Source organism: Sabethes cyaneus, chromosome 2 (genome assembly GCF_943734655.1).
Source record: "Sabethes cyaneus chromosome 2, idSabCyanKW18_F2, whole genome shotgun sequence".
Classification (NCBI taxonomy): domain Eukaryota; kingdom Metazoa; phylum Arthropoda; class Insecta; order Diptera; family Culicidae; genus Sabethes; species Sabethes cyaneus.
The window spans coordinates 186,545,362-186,568,886 of record NC_071354.1 but is presented as its reverse complement, the minus strand read 5'-3'; positions in this window follow the sequence as shown (position 1 = coordinate 186,568,886).

The window sequence follows — 23,525 nt, the reverse complement described above, 5'->3', positions numbered from 1 at the left end:
TATAGTTCAATTGGCATCAATGCGGACTGTGTGCAACAATTTAGCACGTTGCGTTGAAAAAATTATAATTTAACACCCAATCAAACGCATCATCGAAACAAAAAGAAAGAAGTTAAAAGCATATATTTTCTTTACGATAAGAATTGTTTTCATAACGCGTAGTACTTACAGACCGTGCGCGTAAAACAGAAACTGCAAAAATGAAACATACTATTCTACTTTTTTATACATATTTCATCTTTGATGCCATTCCGATAAAATCAATCGTAGAAGAGACTGAGGTCATTCCGATCACTTCGAGTCCAAATGCGTTTACTTTACGTTTGGGAAATCTCAATTATTTATTTATTCCGATTTTGCTTTTGTGATACTTATGAAATAAAGCTGATATTGCAATGGAGACGCGCCGTGTTTTGTAAATAGCTGCGGTGAAAGGGATATTCCTGGTTCCTCTTAACCAAAAATATCAGTTTCCTTGCAGGTAGAAGCAGAACACCATGCGTCTCCATTGTACCATCGTAACTTTATTACGATGGTTTGACCTGAAAATTATCTGGTCTTTAATCGTAGGATGGCGGATCTTTATTCAAGCAATTAATGATAGAAAATCAAAGTCTTGGATATATCCGTCTTTAACACTTGACCCTTCTTTATCGACCGACTACGCAGCCGGTTATTAGAATGCAGGACAATTATGGGGCTATTGGTTCGATCCAGCACCGCCCAGCTAAGATTCGAACATACGACGACTGGCTTGCTAGACCAGCATCTTATCTCGAAGTTAACTCGACGGTACGTGGGATGCAATTAAATTATTTAACGCAAAAATTCCAACCGATTTGGTTAAAAACTCCAAAGTTAGCCATTAATACATTAATACCATTAATACTTTTTCGGACTTAAACTTGTCATCCCTTAAAATTGGACACAGAACAAAACAAACTGATCCTGAATTGGAAGTTGATTAAACTTGAACTTAAATTGGACTTGAAGTTGGATTTGAAATCAGACTATAAACTAGAAATTATTTAGGCTCAAAATTGGACTCGATAACGGATATAAAATTGGATCTGAAATTAGAATTTTAATCAAAATTGAAATTAGATTTAAACTCAGCTTGGAATTTGCTTCAAAATGCGACATTAAATTGGATTTGAAGTTGGACCTCAACTGAATTTCGAATAGTACCGTCATCCGGGGCGAGATTGTGCCAAAAAAGCATATATTTTTGTTCTTTAGCTCAGTATACACACAATTTAGGAACTAAGTTGATTTCAAACCTGTCAATGTATACTAAATTGTTCAATTAACATCTACCGTAGAGATAGTTTAGTTACAATGAAACCTAATTTTACTGGAAGTGCATGAACTTTGACACAATCTCACCCCTTCTAGGGGGTGACATTGTGCCAAAAACATAAAGGTAGGCTAAAAACCTAAACAGTGAACATTAGCATGTTTATAAACAATATACATAAATATCAGTATAAAGTAGTTCACATGGGGCCGTCCATGAACTAAGTGGACTGTTAGGGGCAGGGGGTCGGCCAAAAACAACGCGTCATACAAAAAGTATGAACGAAAATAACCCGGAGAGGCCTGAAATAACTAAAAATGAGTTCGTAGTCAATGGAGAGCCTTTATATAGCCAGTAGCGTTTCTAGGGTTAACAATACAAACAAAACAAACAAAACAAGAGATATATGAAGGGGTGTATCCTAAGGGGGCATACCTATTTGATCATTTAACAAAAGTAACCATTACTTCGTTCGAGAACCCGCGGCCGCGGAACATGTGGCCTATCCCACTCCCCTCCCCCCTCCTGGCTGTTTATACACGGTATAATATATTCGTCTTATAATAGAGTGTTTATTCAAAGTATCTGAAATTTCTGGAGAAAAAGTAAAAATTAGTTTAAATTATTTAGCAGACCTATGATGCTGTTTGCTCCAAAATGGATGATGCAATCTAATCTGTCAAAATATTGTGCTCAATAGTAAAGAATGTGAGTGTGCTGGTATATACTGACGTATTTTTGTTGTGTATGTGAAATTCACAAATTGGATCGATCATTATGGCTTGGCACAATCTCACCCCCGTGAAGCTCGAAAAGTATAAAGTTTCGAAAAATATTATTTTCGTAATCAAAACTTATCCAACGCATAATAACCTTTCAATACATTGTAAATGATTAGTTTATATACTTTCAAGATAGCAAGTTGATGCGATTTCTTGTTTGGGTTGGTTTATGTGGGACATTTTTTACAAGCGTTACTTCCGCGTATTTTTGATCGCGAACTTTGAAACCCTGTTTAGGCTAAATAGTTTGCTAATATTATCTGTGTGCCATTCTAAGTTATGAATAAATATGTTATGTTCATCATCATTTTGAATTTAGGTCACCAGTCTATATAGATATAATCAATTTTCACTAATAACCATTTTGGGTTTTTGGCACAATCTCACCCCGGATGGCGGTACTTAAAATTGAGCTTTAAATTTCACTTGAAATTCGTCTTGATATTGGACTTTAAAATTGGCAATTGGATGTTATGTTGGGCTTGAAATCAGCCTTAAATTGGACTTGTGATCGGAAGTGAAATGGGAATTAAATTAGACTAGAAATTCGCTTTGAAATGTGACATTGAAATTGGGCCTCAGTTGGACATCAAATTGCACTTGATACTAGACTTGAATTTGACCTTAAAATAAGACATCAAAATGCACTTGAAATTGGACCTGAAATCGGAAGAGAAACTGGAACTAAATTAGATCCGGAATTAGACTTAAAGTGGGACTTTACATTAGACATGAAATCGGACTTAAATTGGACATTGCAATTGAACTTGAAATTTGACTTGGAATTAGACTTGAAATTTGACCTTAATGAAACTTGAAATTGAAGGTGAAATTGGCATTAAATTAAAAGTAAAATTGAAGTCCAATTGGATATTAAATTGGACTTGAAATTAAATTTGTGGTTATACATGAAATTGGAAGAAGATCAAATGGGAAATAAATTGAAGTCGGAATTGGACTTAAAATTGGACCTGGTCCTCAATGACACTTGAAATTACACTTAAAATTAAACTTGAAATTGGTGGTAAAATTGAAATGAAATTAGATAAGAAATTGGCTGTTAGTAGGACTTCAAATTGCACATTTGAAATTAGACTTAAATTCAAATAAGGCCTTCAAATCGGACATTAAAATGCACTTGACATTGGTCCTGAAATCGAAGGTGAAACTGGAACTGAATTAGATTTGAAATTGGATTTAAAGTGGGACCTTCAAATGGACATGAAATAGGACTTAAATTGGACTTTGCAATCAATATGCACGGTAAGATTTAATGAGCATATGCTACAAACCAACGGAGATTTCTCAAAATTAATTAATTATTCTATGGGGTATTTTATAATATTTTATAACCCTCCCAGTTGACTTCGAGGTAAAACACTGGTCTAATAAGCCAGTCGTCGTATGTTCAAATCTCGGCTGGGAGAGACTGTTAGAGTCAATAGGATCGTGGCACTGACCCCGCACTTTCTTGTATTCTAACAGCTGCATGCGAAGTCTGTCGTATAAAAACAGGTCATATAAAGGTCAAATTTCGATAACGGAATTAGCAGTTAGCACCCAGGCTTTGCTTTGCTTTGGGGTATTTTATCATGGTTGCTATAAACTAAATCTATCAGGATGATCTGACAGTAAAACTTTATCTTCCCTGCTCACGGATTTTTCAACTTTCATATTTTCAAGTTAGGGTATGTTGCTGCTTCGTCGTAATTGCCTATTCCCGTCCTATCCAACACAAATTATTAAAAATATCAGCATTTTTATGACACACAATACAAAACTAGTTATTCCCTAATATGTAAGTTTGTTGTCTATCATACGTGATCAATCAAAGTGAGCTGAGATCTCCTTAAATGCTTTTTATCATTAAAGAAGTCCTACCAGTCAAATTTCCTACGTTTTTTCCGTGCGGCGAAGAAGAAAATGTCGACTAATCGTTTTAATTTCCGTCATTCATAAATGAAAACAACTCACGCAAGGCATTGTCGTTATTCTACAGCCAGGAAAACATGCCTGACCTGCAGAAATTTTGCAGAATAACATTTGTCATGCCATCCTACACAAACACATGCGCGTTAGCTTCATGAACATTGTTGTGATTTTTAGTTCGGACGATGAAAAATTTTGTTGGACAGATTTTAAAACGGTACGACGAATTTAAGAAATAAAGTCAATTGCGTAATTTTAATAATATGCTTTAATAATCGCTTTTCAGTGATTTCAAAGTTCACGGATCGGAAGGTAAGTGTGTTTTAGTCAAATCAGCACATGAACTTTTGGAGTATTCATTAAATCCATCCAACAAATGATGAAAATTAGAATGGTTTTACTTACTACGACGGAAATTAGAAGTAAACCCTAACAAAGCTGGCGAACTGATTTAGCTTTTTACCATAGCGAAAAACTAAAAGCTTTAATAAATTATTGCGGTGGCTGTCAAGCAGCGAAAGCTTAATCGGTTTTATTGTTGCTTTCAGCAGAGCGTGATTAGACTACTCGAGCTTATAACCCAATTCTTAAAGAAGTAATAAAAACCTTCTGAAGAATGAGCCACTTGGTCGGAAGGCAGTTTTAAATCGGTAGCGGTCATCTGGAAGTTCTGGTGGAGTTTATAGTTTTATCATCGTGCGGCGGCGTATGATTCTTGATCGTTGCGTTTTGTGAAGGGCAAAGTAGGCCCGATTTCCCGCTGGATCTTCTCGCTGGCACCAGCGATCCCAAATACCCTAACTCATTTTCCACTTCTAGTTCGTCGCCGTCAACGGTTACCGTCCGTGGGAGGCGCGCGGTCGTCTCAGCCTCTTCCTTTCATGTATTTGGTTTTCGACGCATTTATTTTTAGCCCAATCCTCCTAAACTCTGCTTTCAGCCAGACGTAGATGGCCGTTTTCATGCGTTATCTGCCATAATTCTTTGCCATCAACAGGTACTGTATCGTTTACTTACTTCTTACTTTTTACTTCTACCAACCGAGAGTCGGAGTGGTGCTTGCCGTATTAAGAATTCCTCTCCGCTGTACTCACTCCTGGGCTACTTGTCGCCAATTCGTTGAGCGTCTCGACACACCCAAATCGGCTTCGATCTGGTCGACCCAACTAGTACGTTGGGCAACTCAATTGCTGGTTCCGATAGGGTTTTTGAAGAGTACGGATTTCAATGCACAGTTGTTCGGCATCCTTGCGACGTGGCCGGGCCACCGTAGTCTCCCAGCATTCGCCAGGTGTACGATGGGAAACTCCCTGTTACTGTCGGCGACGACCAGAGATCTCACATATATGAACTCATCAAGCACTTCCAATTCGTCGCCTTCAATAGTCACTGTCCGTGGGAGGCTACCGCTGTTTTCTCTGCAGCCATTTCCTACCATATTTTTGGGTTTCGACGCATTGATTTGTAACCCAATCCTTCTAGCCTCTGTTTTTAGTCTGGCGTAGATTGCCACCGACGTCCCAAGGTTTCTACCAATGAGGTCATCTGCAAAGGCTAGGAGTTGGCTACTCTTGCTGAAGATCGTTCCTCTCGTGTCGATGCCCGCTCGCCGGATGACACCTTCAATTGCGATGTTAAATAACATACAGGACAGTCCATCGTCTTACTGCCAGTCTCTACGCGATTCGAAAGGACTCGAGAGTGTCCCCGAAATGCGCACCTAGCACATCACTCGTACCAGGTCAGCTTTGATCAACAGCGTCAGGTTGTCCAGAAAACCATACTCGTGCATAGTTTACCATAGCTGTTTGCGTTCAACTGTATCATATACTGCCCTGAAATCCACGAAAATATGATGCGTGAGCACGTTGTGCTCTAACTTGTCGAAGTGTAAAAATTGGATCCGTAGCAGCACGGACCTCTATTAAGCCTGCATGGTACTGCTTTACGAAACTGTTTGCTATTGGAGATAGGCGACGTAACAAGATTTGACAGAAGATTGCGTAGGTGTAACGTTGATCAGCTTAATGCCACGGTAATTACAGCAATCTAGCCGATTGCCCGTTTGCCTGGACAGGAATACTATGTCGTCGCCTCTAAGTTTGCAGTTTCCGAGAGTGTACAGAACAAGTAGTCCAAAATTGCTAAAATATTCTTTGTCTGGTAAGCGGTCTATGGATATGGCATAAGGAGCCAGCCGTTCATCGCCTCAGGGATGGACAAATCTATAAGGGCAAATGCCTCCAAAAGCGGCCTTTGCTCTTCTTGATCTCTCACAACGACCCATACAGGGGCTCTGTAGTCGCAAGATTAGCGAGTCTGCTGTGACAAGCGATTGGCCGTGGGTTCGATTCTTGGTAGAATTAGACCACTCGATGTCAAAGTGACTTTTAACATGGATTTATTTCCAGGCCCCTCATCATCCAATCTGCATCTACATTATCCCGATAAAGCCTATTGACAGTGCAAAAGTGACTCTTATAGTTAAATGCACTGGTAAGCTGCGCCAGGGATAACTATAATTGGGGACAGCACTGTCATGTGGAACGAGGTGGGTAAAGTAGAGAAAGCATCGAAGGAAGGGTAAACCCAATTACACAAAGGTACGCATTAAATTCAAAAATAAATGCAGTGGGGGCTATACAACAAACACCCGGGCGATTTCACAGTAGATCAACGATACGACGATAAACGATAAAACATAACTTTAACTGGTCGCAGTGATGAGTCCGTACAGGAAAAAAACGGCCCATACTAGATGCCAACGTAGTATCTAAGTTTCAGCAAATGTCTGATGTCAGACTTAAGGTTCAAATAGGCTTGTGATCTGCTTCTTGTACAGCTTCCTTGCGTGAGTTTTAGCCAGTGTTTTATTTGTCATTTCGGTTCGGTGCCTTCCGAACTTGCTAAACTTGTAGTCCAGAACGTAACTTTTTTTTGTGCGCTGTTTCCTGTTCCAAGGATATCACTGTAATTGCACAATCAAAATGATGAAATTGTACTGCTGTGAATAACACACTCTCGACTAGTTTGGGTCATTTTTACTCGCGCGGTCAAAAGTTACAAACAAATGAATGTGTCCAATTTTTTTCAAACACAGTTTTTATTGTAACTGTAACACAAAAGTGATAGGCTTAAATAATAAGGTATATTCAGACAACTTATAGGAAAGTCAATGTATTTGTTAAAAATTTTAAGGACAAAGTGGAACAACTCAAACAATATATGAAGAGAGCGCAAATAAAGAAATTAAAATAAAGACAAACAAATTTCCTTACAAAATTTCGAAAACGGTTGCATTTAAAAAAGTAATTATTGTGGGCATTTTTATTGTAAATCGCACAAGGGAATGCTCATATTCGAAATACATGTGTAATGAGAACAATCTTTAGTTTAAAAAAGGCCGTTGTTCTACGAAATTCGTTAATAAATATGGCTCAATCTCATGAGTTTAAAAGATTATTTTATCAAAACAAATCAAACAACGCGGTAGCAATCGCATAGCGCTGTAAATACAAACGATAAAACTTTACTTTCTTCAACAATAATGTAGATAATAATTAGCTCTACAATTGCCCTTTACACAACCTTTTTGAATCCTGTTTGGTTGAGGCGCTGTAGTCAAATGAACATTTATTGAGCAAAAAACCGAGAATGAAGCCTGTTCAAGGAACAGGAACTGCTTTATAAAAAATGTCTGACTTCATTAATTAGTCACCACAAAACACGAGGTGGTGAATATGAATCATTTTCGTTCTTAAACTATGCCCATTTTTTATATTATGAGATCCTTTTGATCAAATTTAACGATAATTTAAAATATCCGTTGCTGTGTCCATGGTTTTAACTTGCGTGTTAAAAATGACTGATTAGGCGAATTATTTAAATAATATAACCTAAAGCCACCGATTACGTATTCTAATATGTGCTAACTATGATGCAATATAAAGAAATTAGCCCTTTCTCATTTTGGGAATATCGCACCAACTTAAAACATATTCCCACAACTTCGGTCTCCCCTACTGAAGAACGAATGAATTATACACGTTTAAACGACCATATATGACTCATTACACTAACAGCAATCAGCTTCATGACAATGATATTGATGAGGAACGAGAATGAGAAGGAAAAAAGCCACAAAGAAAGAGAAAGTTCACCCACGGCGATGAATTTCGTCCTCATGATTATATTGAAATCAGATTTTCAAACGATTAAGAATAGCAAACAGAAAACATTTGGTTTTTTTTGTGTCCTGTTGTCTTTGGCCACCACACCGACTGGTTGGTTTAAAGGGAGGACGATAAAAACTTTTTTGGCTCAGGTGACAAATCGCCCAGTTGGAAACTAAAACGAAATTTATTTCAAATTGATACGTTCGATTTTCGGCTAATTAGGATAACACATGTTTCTGTGTTCTATTTGGCTGATTTATAGTAAAAGAATGAACGCAAAATCTAGTCACAATCTGATTTTTATTATTCTTGCGGTTATGAACTGAGGAACGTTATGACTGAATGAGAATCGTAGTACCTACCTTTGATTGATTTTGGGTCAACCCTCAACCCTCTGATTATGAAGCTTTTGAAATTTATCCCCTTGATTGAAATTGTTTTAAATTTAACTAGAACAGAAAGACTGCGAAAGACTCCTCTGACTAACCTCTAACAAATTGTTTTGAAAATGTGGAAGAAATATTGATTTTGATGTTAGGTAATTCACTTCATTAGTCACATAATAGACAGACTACAACATTGATCCGAGAGCATTGGCTTGTGGTGAATCAAAGCATCAAAGCAGTAAAGCGGTCACAAAAATTTAATATGAATCATCTTGGTCCGGACATGACGGGCATGAGATGGAACAAGCTGCATGCGTCTATGTTTAGGAGAGGGGGTGTACTGAAGAAAACCAAATGAAAAGCAATTTTACAATGACTATCAAATATCCAATCCTTCATCTGCTAAAACCAGAGACGGGTGAAATAAATATTGTCCATGGCGATCTGTGGCACAGTGAACCTGAACCGGAGGGTGGTTTGGAAGAATAAAAAAAAACCGCGAACCACTGTCATCTTGTTGGTGACTCGTTAAATATGCAAAAATAACTGAAAGAAATGAGGACACAACCTACGTCAGAAAAGATTTTATTGGATGGTCTTTTTGATAGTCGACTAATAGTCGAAGAGCAACAAGAACGCGATTTGTTTGTGCAGGTTACTACCTACCAATCAAATGGTTATCATTATAATAACAGGGCAATCACAATGTGTCTTCGATGTAGTGTAAGGATGCATGTGGTCAATTACCTGCAATACTTTGAAGTGAGGAAATACATCTGGTTCCCATATCATGGTTCACTTAAGGATCTAACATGAAGGGGCTGGAAAATGTGTTAACAATGAGGATGTTTATCAACGTCAACAGTAAAACGTTAGGCTTCATTTGCATTCGTGTTGCACTTTTTAAATATTTTTCTCAATAAATATTTCCTCGAGCGGACATTCTACTTCCCAGTAATATTATCATCATTACTCCCAATTGAACCCAAATTGGCAGTTTGAATTATGATTTGTAAATATAGAGAATAGATAATTATGTAAAAAACCAAAACTTGGTAAACAACGGTAAATCCATCATAATAACTTTTTCAGGAGTCAATTACATACTCCGGTTCCCATCAAAAACGCTCAACTACGTATTTCAAACGGCCATATCGGGCTTGTCATCGCTTTGAATAAACGGTGTACAAAACATACCGTAAGCGTGAATCTCATTATGCAACATCAGTCATGCAAATTACTCTTGGTCCATCCGTTCAGTAAGGATTCCCAATCGTACAATAGAAGCGTTCGGGCAGTTAAACATATTGCACGTGAAAAATAGCCAACTGACATTTGCCGAAATGTCCCCATCAGCTACAACTACGTATAGAACGACTGTACTGGGTTTCCTAAGTTTGCCTACTGGGTTGCCTAACAAGAACTCCCACAGAAAAAATATTTCCAAGCTGCAATAATTATTCTTTTGAAGTTATAGCATCATTTTAATTTATCCACCAACTAATAACTGTCAAAAAAGAAAAAATTGAACTAAAATTCCATTGTAGAATATTTAGGCAAAACTATAAATTGAGAAAGTCGAATCCTTTTCTTACAATTTTGCCATTTATTTATAATTTTGTAAGGTAGGTGCGTCTATATGCCAGTGATAACACTGATGAATGCTGCAAATCGGAGGCGAAATACGAATCTATCAGGATAACGTGCGTTGGCACGGGTCCAACTTTACGCGAAATGGATATCTTCTGTAAAAGATATTTATTACGAGCCTTGATAGGTCGATGCCCAAACAAATTTGCACACAAAATTATCTTGCATCTGATGGCGAATCGCTAAAATTACAGTAACAGTTCATTAGTTAATTACCAGTGTGGCACAGGGATTTTCATTACAGACCAAACAAGGCGCTTATATTATTACATGAAAGGATAGAAACAACTAACGGGTGACAACTAAAATTTTGGATTTTTTCGAGGCCCCTATACTCGACAACAAACGAGCTCAGAGAGAAATGAGAGTATGTATGTGTCAGCTCTTTCTTTTTTCTTTCTGTCAGTATTTTATGTTTTGTTTATGCTTGCCAAGTTTTGCTTAAAATGCCGTCAAAACAAGAAACATCTCGCGAGCGCGTTGTACACTTCTATGAACTTCCACAGAACTTCCACATCTCGGGAAAAAGTTTACGGTACAACATTTAAAAAGCAAATATGTTGCGGCTTCGACTGTTTACCATATCCTAAGATGCCCAACAACTATTCGCAAGCAAAGTAGTGGAAGACCAGCCAAAATTATGGAGTAGAAGGACATCGTTCTCTTTCTCCTTTCTTCAACTACAAGCCCTCTGGTTTGGCTATCAATCAAGATGCACCAGACGAATGTTTAAAAAAATTTTGTTCCCGTTTCTACAAAAACATCATGCAGATGGACAATACGTGTTTTGGCCGGATAGAGCATCATCGCATTACGCCAAAAAACACAATCGTTCCTGAATACCCATTCAATCCCATTTTTACCCAAAAACCACGACCCGTAAAATCTGTCTCAGCGCGCCCCATCGAAGATCAACCCTTTTACATGCATTATGCGACCTTTTGAAAACTAAAGCCAGATTTCTCCGGGATTTTGAGTTCCTTGGTGTACCAAAATAACTGGAGAGCCACGAATTGCAAACAGTTGATTGGTAGAATCAAGAGATGCATTCGCAAAGTTGATATGACGGCCGTACAACGCTCCTGTTTCGACGTCAAACGAAAGCTTCGCCGAACAGCCGATTACGGACCGTTTTCAAATGTACACTAATTTTTTTTGAACAATGGATAATGTATCTTTAATTTTGGTAAATCAGAGCTTCTTCATGTATCTTTGCCTTTTTTTGACAGTTTGAGAAAAGAAATCCAAAATTTTAGTTGTCACCCGTTAGCATTGCTGCCAACATAGCCAAAATCCAAAGTACAAATTAACTTGACCAGTATAAGAAAATATCAAAAATGATGAAAAGTTGTAAAAAAAGTTTCAGACACGACTGTATGGTTGACGTAGGACTACGTCAGGCGGGTTTTCATGATAAAACTTTGCATATCATACTAATTGTAGATAGTGAGTATTCATAATGAAGGTCATTGTTGCACTTTACAGAAAAAATAGCGGAAAAATGATTTAGATTTGGTTGAAATTGAAATCTCGAACATTTCTTCGAACACCAGCAATCATATTTTGGACACTCCATTAGCTAACCTGAGAGGCCCTTTTTGTTCCACCTTCTTTTCATCTTTGTCACATTCCGAGTCACCTTTCCGCTGTTCTTTGACTTCTAATTGTAGTACTTCTCCGCTGTAGTGGCAGCCTACCAAATCAGGCCAAAACTTTACAGGTCCATTGTGAGCTTTCTTGTCCGTAGGTGCAAATACTTTGCCAGATCATAAGTCGTCCATGAGCTTGCAATCTTCGTATTTCGTAAGAACTTCAATGCACAAAATCCGGACACGTCTTTTGGCCACTAGATTTTACTTTAGTGTCCTATTTGGTTGCTTACTGGCCCGAAAAGATCGAGCTTCTTTTTGAAGATGAATCTTTCTGACGGTGCTTTGATTGGAATTGAATTTCTTGGCAAAATCATAATCTGGGTTTACCGTAAGAACGTTTCAAATACAGCTTCCTCAGTTCCACTACGACGCTTGTTATGATCATGCCAATCGAGAGCCGATCAAAACATTCCAGAATCGAGTCGGAGTGTGTGGTCGGATCTGGAATAATTTGACAGTAGATTGTTTTGAAATGTTTCTTCTTTCAGTGCTGAAAAGTTCGTTACGATTTATTTTGTTTCGAAGAAGTTTTACTTGATGGAAGCCGGGAACCGAAAGGTAATTTTGAGCACCCATTTCGAAAATCCAACATGGTCCGTAGCGTATCCCAAAATAACACATAAGATCAAGTCATAAAACCTGGGGGCCAGCCCCACGAATAATAGCTTAGGGTGTCACAACAGAACTTTTCTATGATGGGGGCTCTGTAGCCGCAAGGTTACCGAGTCTGCTTTGACAAGCGAATGGTTCGTGGGTTCGAATCTTAGTAGAATCCGGCCATTCGATGTCAAAGTGACTTTAGCATGGGTTTATTCTCAGGCCCCTCATCACCCTTCCTTCATGCTGAGTTCTACATTATCCCGAAGACGCTTTTTATGGTTAGTATACTGGTATGAGGACCTATTGCGGTAATGGTTTTGAACCTCATGAGGACTCACCAGTTCTAACTATAACGAGGCGAAACAGGTTTGGTATAGTAGGACATGCATCGAAGCAAGGGTAAAACCCCATACACATAAGCACGCATAAAAAAAATATAAGCTTATCGCTTACTCCTTACTCAATAACGATAAAGCATAGAAATGCAGTGCAGAATACAGCATACATCCGGGCAACATTACAATAGATCAATAATGTTGTGGTCAAAGTGATAAGCCCATACAAAAAAAATGATGGAAACATTGTTTGGTGCCATTTAATGGTCGCACATTTGAGTTTTGAGGAAAAGAGGCATTTTTTACAGTGTGACACATATATATTCGAACGAAAATCATTTCATGCTTGCAACAGCATATACAATTAATAAAATCAAACTAATACCATGTGTGTGCGTCATCATGGCTCAAGTCTTACTTGACGTAGTTTCATTTTCGTATTGTGTCTCGTTCGGTGTGCACGTGCGTTTGAGTTACGGTCGTTGATAGTAAATAAATTCCGAAACGGTGCTGCATACGGCTTTATTTTTCGTGACCTCAAACATCTCGGCATAAAAACAGGATTTGTATACTATACCATAAAAAGATTTTTCGAGACGGGATCTGTTGAAAACCATAAAAAGATCGGAAGAAAACGAAGCGTTACAGAGGTCAAAATGATCGGTTGTGGTCCGTTTCGATCACGGACGTTCCAAAGCACAAACGGAATGTACCACGATACCAAAATTCATCAGCGGTCATGGTATGGGGAGCCATTCCAAATAAAGGGAGACTTCCTCTTGTATTTATTGACAAGGGTGTGAAAGTTAATGCAAAATACTATCTGGAAATGGTTTTAGAACAAAATTTGATGCATTATGTGAGTTCATGTAGCAGAAGCTCAAAGATGATAAATATCATAATTTGGAAGAATTTAAGTTAGTTATCAACAAGTTATGGGATGATACTCCGATAGAAGTAGTGTAAGCCGCATGTAATGACTTCAATAAGCATTTGAAGCGTGTTATCCAGGCAAAAGATGATTTAAAAAAGCAATGTGCATTGTGGTAAACGTATGTCTGTTCTTTCTGAAAATATAACACTTGTCCAATTTAATTCTACTAAGTATTTTTATTCTTGACAGATACGTATTTCGCCTACGACTTGCAGGCTTCCTCAGTGTTTTTTAATTTCCAGGTTTCGTATTCTACTAAGACCCTCCAAAAACTTCAGTCAATATAACACTTGTTTATATTACAAGCACTCAGCGTAAAATGGCGTCGAAAGAAGAGCAGGTGCGAAAAGCAATTATGTGCGGTCGCAATGAATATCCTGATCTCACGTTTAGAAAACTTGCCAAAAAGCTTATATTTCCTCCAAGCACTGTTCACAATGTTTTAAAATCGTTCGATACTCGCTTGACAACAGCTAGGAAGAAGGGAAGTGGAACAAAAACGGATCTGAGGAACCACCACAACGCTGCAAAGGTAAAACAAATATTACGGAGTAGACCAGATCTTTCTGTACGTACCATTGCTCGTAAAATAAAAATGTCGCCAACAGTCGTGCACACTTCTAAGCAACGACAAGACATGAAGTCTTTCAAGGTGAGGACTGTGCCAAACCGTAATGATAAGCAAAATACGATGACCAAAACACGCGCTCCTAAGCTTTATCGCGAATATTTAACGAAGTTTCCATAATGGACGATGAAACGTATGTCCTAGAGGACTTTATTATATTATATTACTAGCTGACCCGACAAACTTCGTATTGCCACAAATTAACCTGTGTTGTACATAAATCATGCATCTCGGATAATCTTTGTCACTTCTCGAGTTTTGCAAGCCCCCCAGTGGGCGGCGCTTCCGACGGCGGGTCACCGGCAACACTCGCGACCGTCTCGTCCTGAATGATCTAGTGTTACTATAGATAGTTTTTGTGGTCTTGTATTGACTAATGTTTTATGGAAGAGTCTCGAATTTCTCGAGTTCGATTAGTTTTTGAGTTTCGCATAAATTTCTGTTTTATTTGTATGAGAGTCCATATCCCCCTACCACAGGGGTGAGAGGTCTCTAACTATCGTAAAATGAATTCAAGACTCCAAAATCTCCCACATGCCAAATTTGGTTCCATTTGCTTGATTAGTTCTCGAGTTATGAGGAAATTTGTATTTCGTTTGTATAGGAGCCCCCCCTCTTACAGTTGGGAGGGGTCCTAATTCACCATAGAAAATATTCTTGCCCTCCTAAAACGGGGAGGGGTCTCAATTCATCATAGAAAAAATTTTTGTCTCCAAAAACACCCACTTGCCAAATTTGGTTCCATTTGCTTAATTACTTCTCGAGTTATGAGGAAAATTGTGTTTCTTTGGTACAGGAGCCCCCCCTCTTAAAGTGGAGAGGGGTCCTAATTTACTCTAGAAAATATTCTTGACCTCGAAAACCTTCACATGCCAACTTTGGTTCCATTTGCTTGATTAGTTCTCGAGTTATGAGGAAATTTGTATGGAAGCCCCCCTTTTAAAGAGGATAGGAGTTATAATTCCCCTTATAAAGAGGGGAGGGGTCTAAATTTACCATAGAATAAATTCTTGTCACCGAAAACACCCACATGCCAAATTTTGTTCTATTTGCTTGATTAGTTGTCGAGTTATGCAGAAATTTGTGTTCCATTTGTATGGGAGCCCCCCCTCTTAGTGGGGGGAGGGGTTTCTAACCATCACTAAAACCTTTCCTGACCCCAAAAAACCTGTACATGCATATTTTCATGCCGATTGGTTCAGTAGTTTTCGATTCTATAAGGAACATACGGACAGACAGACAGAAATCCTTCTTTATAGGTATAGATTATTAAGCCAAGTTCCCCAAAACATATTTAGTATGGTAGGTCATATGCAGCTGTGGTCGAGCAAGAACCGTGAGGAATGCGTGCAGAAACGATTGTTACAATTCCTACACAACCATGATGTACCCTCGTTGTTTTGGCCTGATTTAGCATCCTGTCACTACGCCAAAGATGTTTTGGAATAGTATGATGCTAATGAAGTCCATATTGTACCGTAGGAGGCGAATCCACATAACTGTCCAGAGTTACGCCCCATCGAGCGGTATTGGGCTTTGGTGAAGAGAGAGCTGTCCCAGTACAAACAACAAGCAACAACTATAGACAAATTTCGAAAATCTTGGACAAACGCAGCTAAATTGGTTGCCAACAAGTCTGTACTGACCCTCATGGCAAGGGTAAACTCCAAAGTTCGCCAATTTTTCATGCAGACCAAATAATTAATGTTAATTTGTTTGATAATTATTAACGATACACAACACACATGAATGATATAAAATTGTTTCGTGGATTAAGCTTCTAGCAAATTTGTTTTATTGCAAAATTGAGGTGTCCAGATTTTGTCGCGAACAAGCCTTATGTGTCACACTCAGGGATGCCACATATAAATCTGTGTTTTTTGTTGGAAAAATCTGACAATCTGTACGGCGAGGACCAATATCTGTGCAAGATCTGTCCAATGAAAAACAATGAGAGTGAAAGAGATAGAGAGTCATTTTGCTGACTATTTCCGTCTCTTTCACTCTCATGTAAAAGCTCAAAAATCTGTTTGATCTGTGTAATTTGGCGAAAATCTGTATTCTATGCATACAGATTCTGTACAGGCGATTTCTTTCAAATATCTGTTAAACACAGTATAATCTGTTCATGTGGCAACCCTGGTCACACTGTAGAATACTTCCAAAAAATATTTTTTAAATCAAGGTACCTAACTATATTTTCCATAATTATTGAGATCTGATACGTTCATGAAATAGTTACCGTGGTATACTTACAGTCATATTTGATAGCAGAAATTTATTGAATTTTCGGAAATTTATTGGATATACTTCATAGATAGGAAATTTTATTATGAAAAACTTTGCTGAAGGAAGTACGGTTGTATGTTCAAATCTCGATAAGAATGGATTGCAATATTTGTGGGACCTTAGTCCCATCGCAAATGTGTGGGCGATTCTTGATGTCAGGGTTAGCAAAACTGGTATTAGCGATAAAAATTGCTATTTTGAAGCCCAGGAGCATTGACCCTTTTTTATCGACAGACTTCGTAGGCTTGTTAGACCAGCTTCGTACCTCGAATCAAACTGGAAGGTTAAAGGAGGACACAATAATTATTAAATTTTTTTTTTTTACATTAAATAAACTTTTCTGGAGCTAAAATGGCGAGTACTAAAATACTGAACGAAACTGAACAATTTATATGTCGTTGGAAAGATAAAATGACCAGCAATTTTAAGGGGGGGGGTAAGAGAGCAATTTTATGGAGGGCGTAAGAGGGGGAGGCTCCTATACAAATGAAACACAAATTTCCTCAAAACTCTAGAACTTATCAAGCAAACGGAACCAAATTTGGCATGTAGGGGTTTCAGAAGGCCGAATTGTTTTCTATAGTATACTGAGACTCCTTCCTCTTCTAAGAGGGGGGCCACTATACAAATGAAATACAAATTTCCTCACAACTCTAGAACTAATCAAGTATGTGGAACAAAATTTGGCATGTGAGGGTTTTAGAATTGAACAGAATTATATGGAGGGCGTAAGAGGGGGGGCTCCTATATCAATGAAACACAAATTTCCTCAAAACTCGAGAACAAGTCAAGCAAATGGAACCAAATTTGGCATGTGGGGGTTTCAGAAGGCAGGATTTTTTTCTATTGTGTACTGAGACCCATCCGTATTTTAACAGGTAGGGGGGGGGGTGTCTTCTTCTTTACAAATGAAACACAAATTTCCTCAGAACTCGAGAACTAATTAACCAAATGAAACCAAATTTGGCATGTGGGGGCTTTTGGAGGCATGAATTTATTTTCTGATGGTCCTTCATGATGAGATCCTTCACCCCTGTGGTAGGAGAGTAAGGACTCTCATACAAATAAAACAGAAATTTTTGCGTAAGTGCCATACACCTAATCCTTGTTTTGCACGGATTTTTTTACACAGATTTTTTTTGCACGACTTGTTTTGCACGGTGTCTCGAAAAAACACGGATTTTTTTACACGGTTTCTCGAAATAACACGGTTTATTTTTGCACGTTTTTTTACACGGGACGCATCCCCCGTGTAAAAACAGAATTGGGTGTATTTTCTGCTATGTAACAAGCGATAAGCTGTGAAAGTAAACTAGTAAAACATACTTACGTGCCTGTTGCTATTCATGTCAAAAGAGAAGGACATTCGAATGGCACGTCATATTTGCGATGAACGTGCTTTTGCTTTAAAGTTATTTGTAACCAATGGCCCTTTTAAAGGCCACAAGAGAGTTAAAGTAAGATTATTGAAACATGTCAAGCTACGCATAATAATATTTAATACAATACTCTGTGGGCTGATCATTCATTACTGTTTCAACCTTTATGATGTACACAAGTGATTTTTAAAAGAAATCTCAATGGTTGCAGGGGTTGTACTTATGAACCCCCGTCTACGTATTTTCAAAGGCACAATTACATTCAATGAAGAATTGAATCTGAATATTTCGCTCTTCTCTTTTAAACTTTCACTAAGACAATGGCACTCACAGATTCTTATAAACATACATATGCCATAAATGCAGTTTATATTAATCTTTGATCTAATGATCTGATATAGTCCTACGTCACCCTTTCGTACAACCCTTTGGGCTGTATACCTAGTAGTTTTTCAATACAATTTTGTCTTTCTTTAAATAAAACTCCTCTTCTTTCGGTACTCTATAATTATAACTTATTCAGTGAATTTTTTGTACAGACTACAGTACAGACCTGTGGAGTAAGTGAAAAATATTCGGCATGGTTTAAACAGGCAAAATATTTCGATAAGGACGTTTGCTGCTTCCATTATATGTTGGCTACCGAAACTAACGTCATCCTACGTCAACAATGCGGTCATGTCTTATAAAAATCAACACTGATTTTTTAGCTAGCTCAAAGATTTGTAGTTCATACACCATCACAATATTAATTTTAATGTAAAAATATTTTACTTTAAAATTTTACTAAAGCATACAGCATCCGAAATTATTTTACTGTACGTGCCACCTTCTATAAAACTGTCTTCCATAGACGAACAGTTTGACAAATTCATCCAGGCCAGTCGGTGTAACAAAAGCAATTATTATCAACATACACAGCGCTAGCGCAGTAATGTGAGCGAGGGATAGAGAACGCTAATTGCCGTTGTATACGATATGGCTTTTGTGGAAATGGTGGAAATGTGGTGTTCCAAAATTTTCACCAAAGATTGGAGGTTCGTATGGGTTTTCTATGAGGATGATGTTCTACGTGTAAATCGCATATCCTCTATTTCGATACAACAAAACACAGTCCAGAACTTGTTAATGTAATTTGGAAAAGAAGCGAAACTCAACAGTCAATGCTCTCTCATCATCCAAGAATGACCCAATTCACATAACAAATTATTTTCACTGCTAAACACAAGCGTACATATCTCACCAGTTCACTCCAGCTCCAGTCACTCACCGGACCGCCACATTGGATGGAAAGCATTTTAATTAAAGCGTAATAGAACACCGGAGTCTCGCCGATGATGAATTGGGGACCAGACCTCTATGCCATCGAAATGATATCATTTTGATCATATGTTTATCTTCTAACCATAACTTGGCACGGGTGTCTAATGTACGTCACCGTTCAAACAGGTGAGAGCATGATACCGGAGCGGAGGCATGCAAGCGTTATTGCTAGCAGCTAACCGAGCAAACCGAAAGAACGCGTTTATCATGTGGACGGATCCGGAAAGGGTAGTTTCAACAGCCACTTGTTAAGCGTACACTCAACTCTCCATACAGCTTTTCACTACAACAACGGTTCTACCGTCAAAATTATCCTTTTTGATGCCGGCACAAATTATATGACTCTCTGGAGTCAATCCCACACAGCACCACACTCCTACCTACGACGTGATCTTTGGTTTATTTCCAAACAAGGCGCAACTGTCCCAAAAAGAAAATAATACAAGAGCCTGGACAACTAACAATGAGCTATCCTAATGCACTGTTAATCTGAAAAGTTACAACAATAAGTAGGTTTAGGTGGGGAATAATTTCCTGCAGTACATTTCGGTGCGGGAAAAAAACCAAGCACCCGCATAGACCACACTTCATGAAAGGGAGATTTATTTTATAGGCAGACATTTCTTTTCACTGAACTTTGGTTCAGTCGTTCAGCTCATTTATATGCCAGCCAAAAATGACACTTTGATGAAAAAGAACGATTCTCTTTCGCGTTACGTAGCTGGTTGTGCCATGGGTCCTTGCACGCTATATGATTTCAATTTACTACCGTGTAGTGTAGTGAAGTAGAGAGATAAGCAGTAAAGCTTTTTTATAGTGATTTTATAGGAAAAGGCAACAATTATATTAAAGCAAAAAATGCCCGTCATGATGGAACCCAAAATGGCCATACTTTGAATCATTTCAACTGTTTCAAGTTGTGATATACCAACAGCACACATGTCAAGTCTTGGTGATGTTTTCCATTGATGATATTTTCCCAACAAAAGAAAGGGTAATAATTAGAAATAATACTTCTATTAGCTGAGCTAATAAAAACACATTTAAATTACCAGAAATCACGTGTTACTCATATTGTACAACGTTAGCATGCCACAAAACGCTTACGCGTTCGAACATATCGAACCAATTAAATTATCATAAAGAAGATGCGCCGCTGTCTTCTGCATATAATCTTATTATGAAGCATTCTACCCGCGTATGGTATGGTGCTATAGGACCTTCCTTCATGCCACGTTTAAACTCTCCTTCATCAGCTCATGTGGTAGGTGGTCGTGATTGGTAAGTAAACGAAGGAGTAAAACTTTATCGTTTAAACTTCTCTGCAATTCGGTTGACTGTTGCTGTTATTGTTGGGAAAATTAACTTACAAATGACTTGGAATTAACTTTTCCGGTTTTTTTTTCTTACTTTCATTTCGGATGCAATCGTACACGTAATGTTACATCGGGTGCGTCATTATACCGTCGTATGAGTGTCTCGCAGCTTCATTATTCATTGCTTTGTTATCAAACATGACCATCAATTGTGCTGTTTGACTTTGGCATTACATTGCTGCTCTAGTCTAGTGTCTAGTCTAATGGCTTTTTATTGGATGGTATGCTCTTAGGCTGACGGGCAAAACTTTTCTGAAACTGTCCTCTTATCAGCATCCCGTTTCTTCTCCGCATGTGTAATGGTACCTACATGGCTAGGTAAGTTATAAACTGCATTTTCCGTGAGTAAGTTAGAAGCCAACTTTTGCCGGTTGCTACCGCCACCAGCGCTAATGCATATAATAACTCTTATTTTACCGGTAAGGTATTTGACAATATGAACGTAAAGAAACGGATACCCGATTGATTTGTTAGTTTATAGGATACTTTTGAGTGCTGCGAAATGTAGAGAAACTAAACGAGCATTCCTAACTGAAAGAGGTTTAACGCAAAGCGCTTCTAGCTCGACTATTGCAGGTTCAGCGAAATTCTATGCTTTTCAAAATTGCATCATGTTGATCTTTGAGAAAGTTGCGCGCAGAAATTTGATTGATACAATAGTTGCACCACGGGCGTGGCCTGGCTGGGACACCCTGGGGTACGTGCCCCAATTTCTCTGTCAAATTTATTGTAAAATAAAATAATTTCTCTAACCCAGAAGAAGACCGCTGTTTTTAATTTGATCGGCCACCATTTTTGCGATAAGTAATTGCGTAAAAACAGTTCCAGTTTCAAGTTCAATGTCATGTCCAGTTAGGCCATTGCAAATCATTTTCAAAGCCTTTGTCACCTACCCCCCCCCTTGAAAATTGGCTTGAAAAATCGGGGGCTAAAAAAATAATTTGTAGGATATGAGTTAAATTTTTTTTACATCAATTGTCTGTGGGCATGACCAATTTCAACACCGATGTCAAGCTCATGTTCAATTCCAAATACAATTTTTAGTGCCATTTAAATCCAATTTCAATTGCCATTTTATGTTCAATTAAAAGCCTAATTTCAACTTTGATTTAATTACAAAGAAGTGTAGGAAAATTATGTTCCATCAAATTTTTTGAACATTTTTTTTCTTGTTTGTCTAATCTTTTAATCACAAAATTAGTAAATTTCCTCAGCATATTCACAGATCGATTACCAATGGATCTACAGGTAGTCCGTCTCCTGCTGCTCTTCAAAAAAAGAAGCAGAATGAGACGGAAGGAGAACAAACGAAAAAAAAAGAAAAACCTGACAGAATGGGAGAAAAAACGGGACATAAAAAGTGGAAACGAAGAATATGGGAGCGAAAAAAAGGGTGAACGAAGCAAAAATCGAAGAGACTGGTTAGGAAAGGATAAATAAGATAAAAAGATGGAAAATTCATTACTAAACGAAGAAAATGAGAGTCAACTGGACAGAAAAGCTGCAATACAAGAGAAAAAATGCGATAGAAAAGAAGGAGAAGAAAGAGAGAAAATGCCGGAGCAGAAAAATATGGAGAAATATTGAAAACGGAAGGTAAAAGGGATAAACGAACAGGAAAACAGAACGTGACCGAAATGGGGGAAAAGTAGTGCATAAAAGGAAGAACGGAGCAGACAAAAACGAAAAAAGTAAAAAAAATCGAAAACCGGTACAACAAAAAGTAAAAAAGTCGAAATGGGACAGAAAATAACAAAAAATCAGAAAGGATGTGTGCAAGACACGATCGCATAGGTAACGTAAGACTACGTAAGTCTCTTTGTAGCGATAGTAGCATGTAGTATGTTTTTTGGCGCACTTTCCTAACATAGACATCACATTGGTCTAGTTTAATCGTGATACGCAAAAAGCTCTGTTGAATGGGAAGACTTCGTCACTTTTTCTGACATACTTTCCAAGCGCAGTTACAAATTGGTCTACGTTCAATCGCCACAAAGAATCTTCGGCCTGTTCTGTCACTTTTTTTTCTAACAACACGTTGAAACTTATATGATGACTTTTCCAACCAATCACGAAGCGAGGATTTCTAGTTGGGCAGTGCTTCATTATTTTTAATTTTTCAATAGTGCAACCTCAAGAATCAATAGTATTTTTTTATTTGGGTCGATGCGTAGTAGATTTTGCGATTGATTATTACAAAAATATAGACTAATCTCAAGTTTTTAGTCTTGACCTTGAAAATGCGGTCATACATATATATTAATATTTTTTTGAAACGATGGTTCTACAATTGATGAAGGGACGGTAGGGGAAAGAAATGAAAGTTTTTTGGTGAAGGAGGGGAAGAGCGGAAAGGAAGGGGGGGGGGGGGTATTGGCAGCTAAGCTTGACAAGTAGTCATTTTGACTCCTACCTTTTGTCCAATGCTGGAAGGTGCATGAGTCGAACCAAGCTGTAATCTGAGATTATAACCGGATTCGAACCTACAACACCCGCCAGGGCATGTGGTTCGCTGGTACTTGTACCTTTGAACCATAGAGGCGCTGGACAAGTACCAGCGAACCACATGCCCTGGCGGGTGTTGTAGGTTCGAATCCGGTTATAATCTCAGATTACAGCTTGGTTCGACTCATGCACCTTCCAGCATTGGACAAAAGGTAGGAGTCGAAATGACTACTTGTCAAGCATACCTACCAATACCCCCCCCCCCGCCTTCCTGTCCGCTCTTCCCCTCCTTCACCAAAAAACTTTCATTTCTTTCCCCTACCGTCCCTTCATCAATTGTAGAAC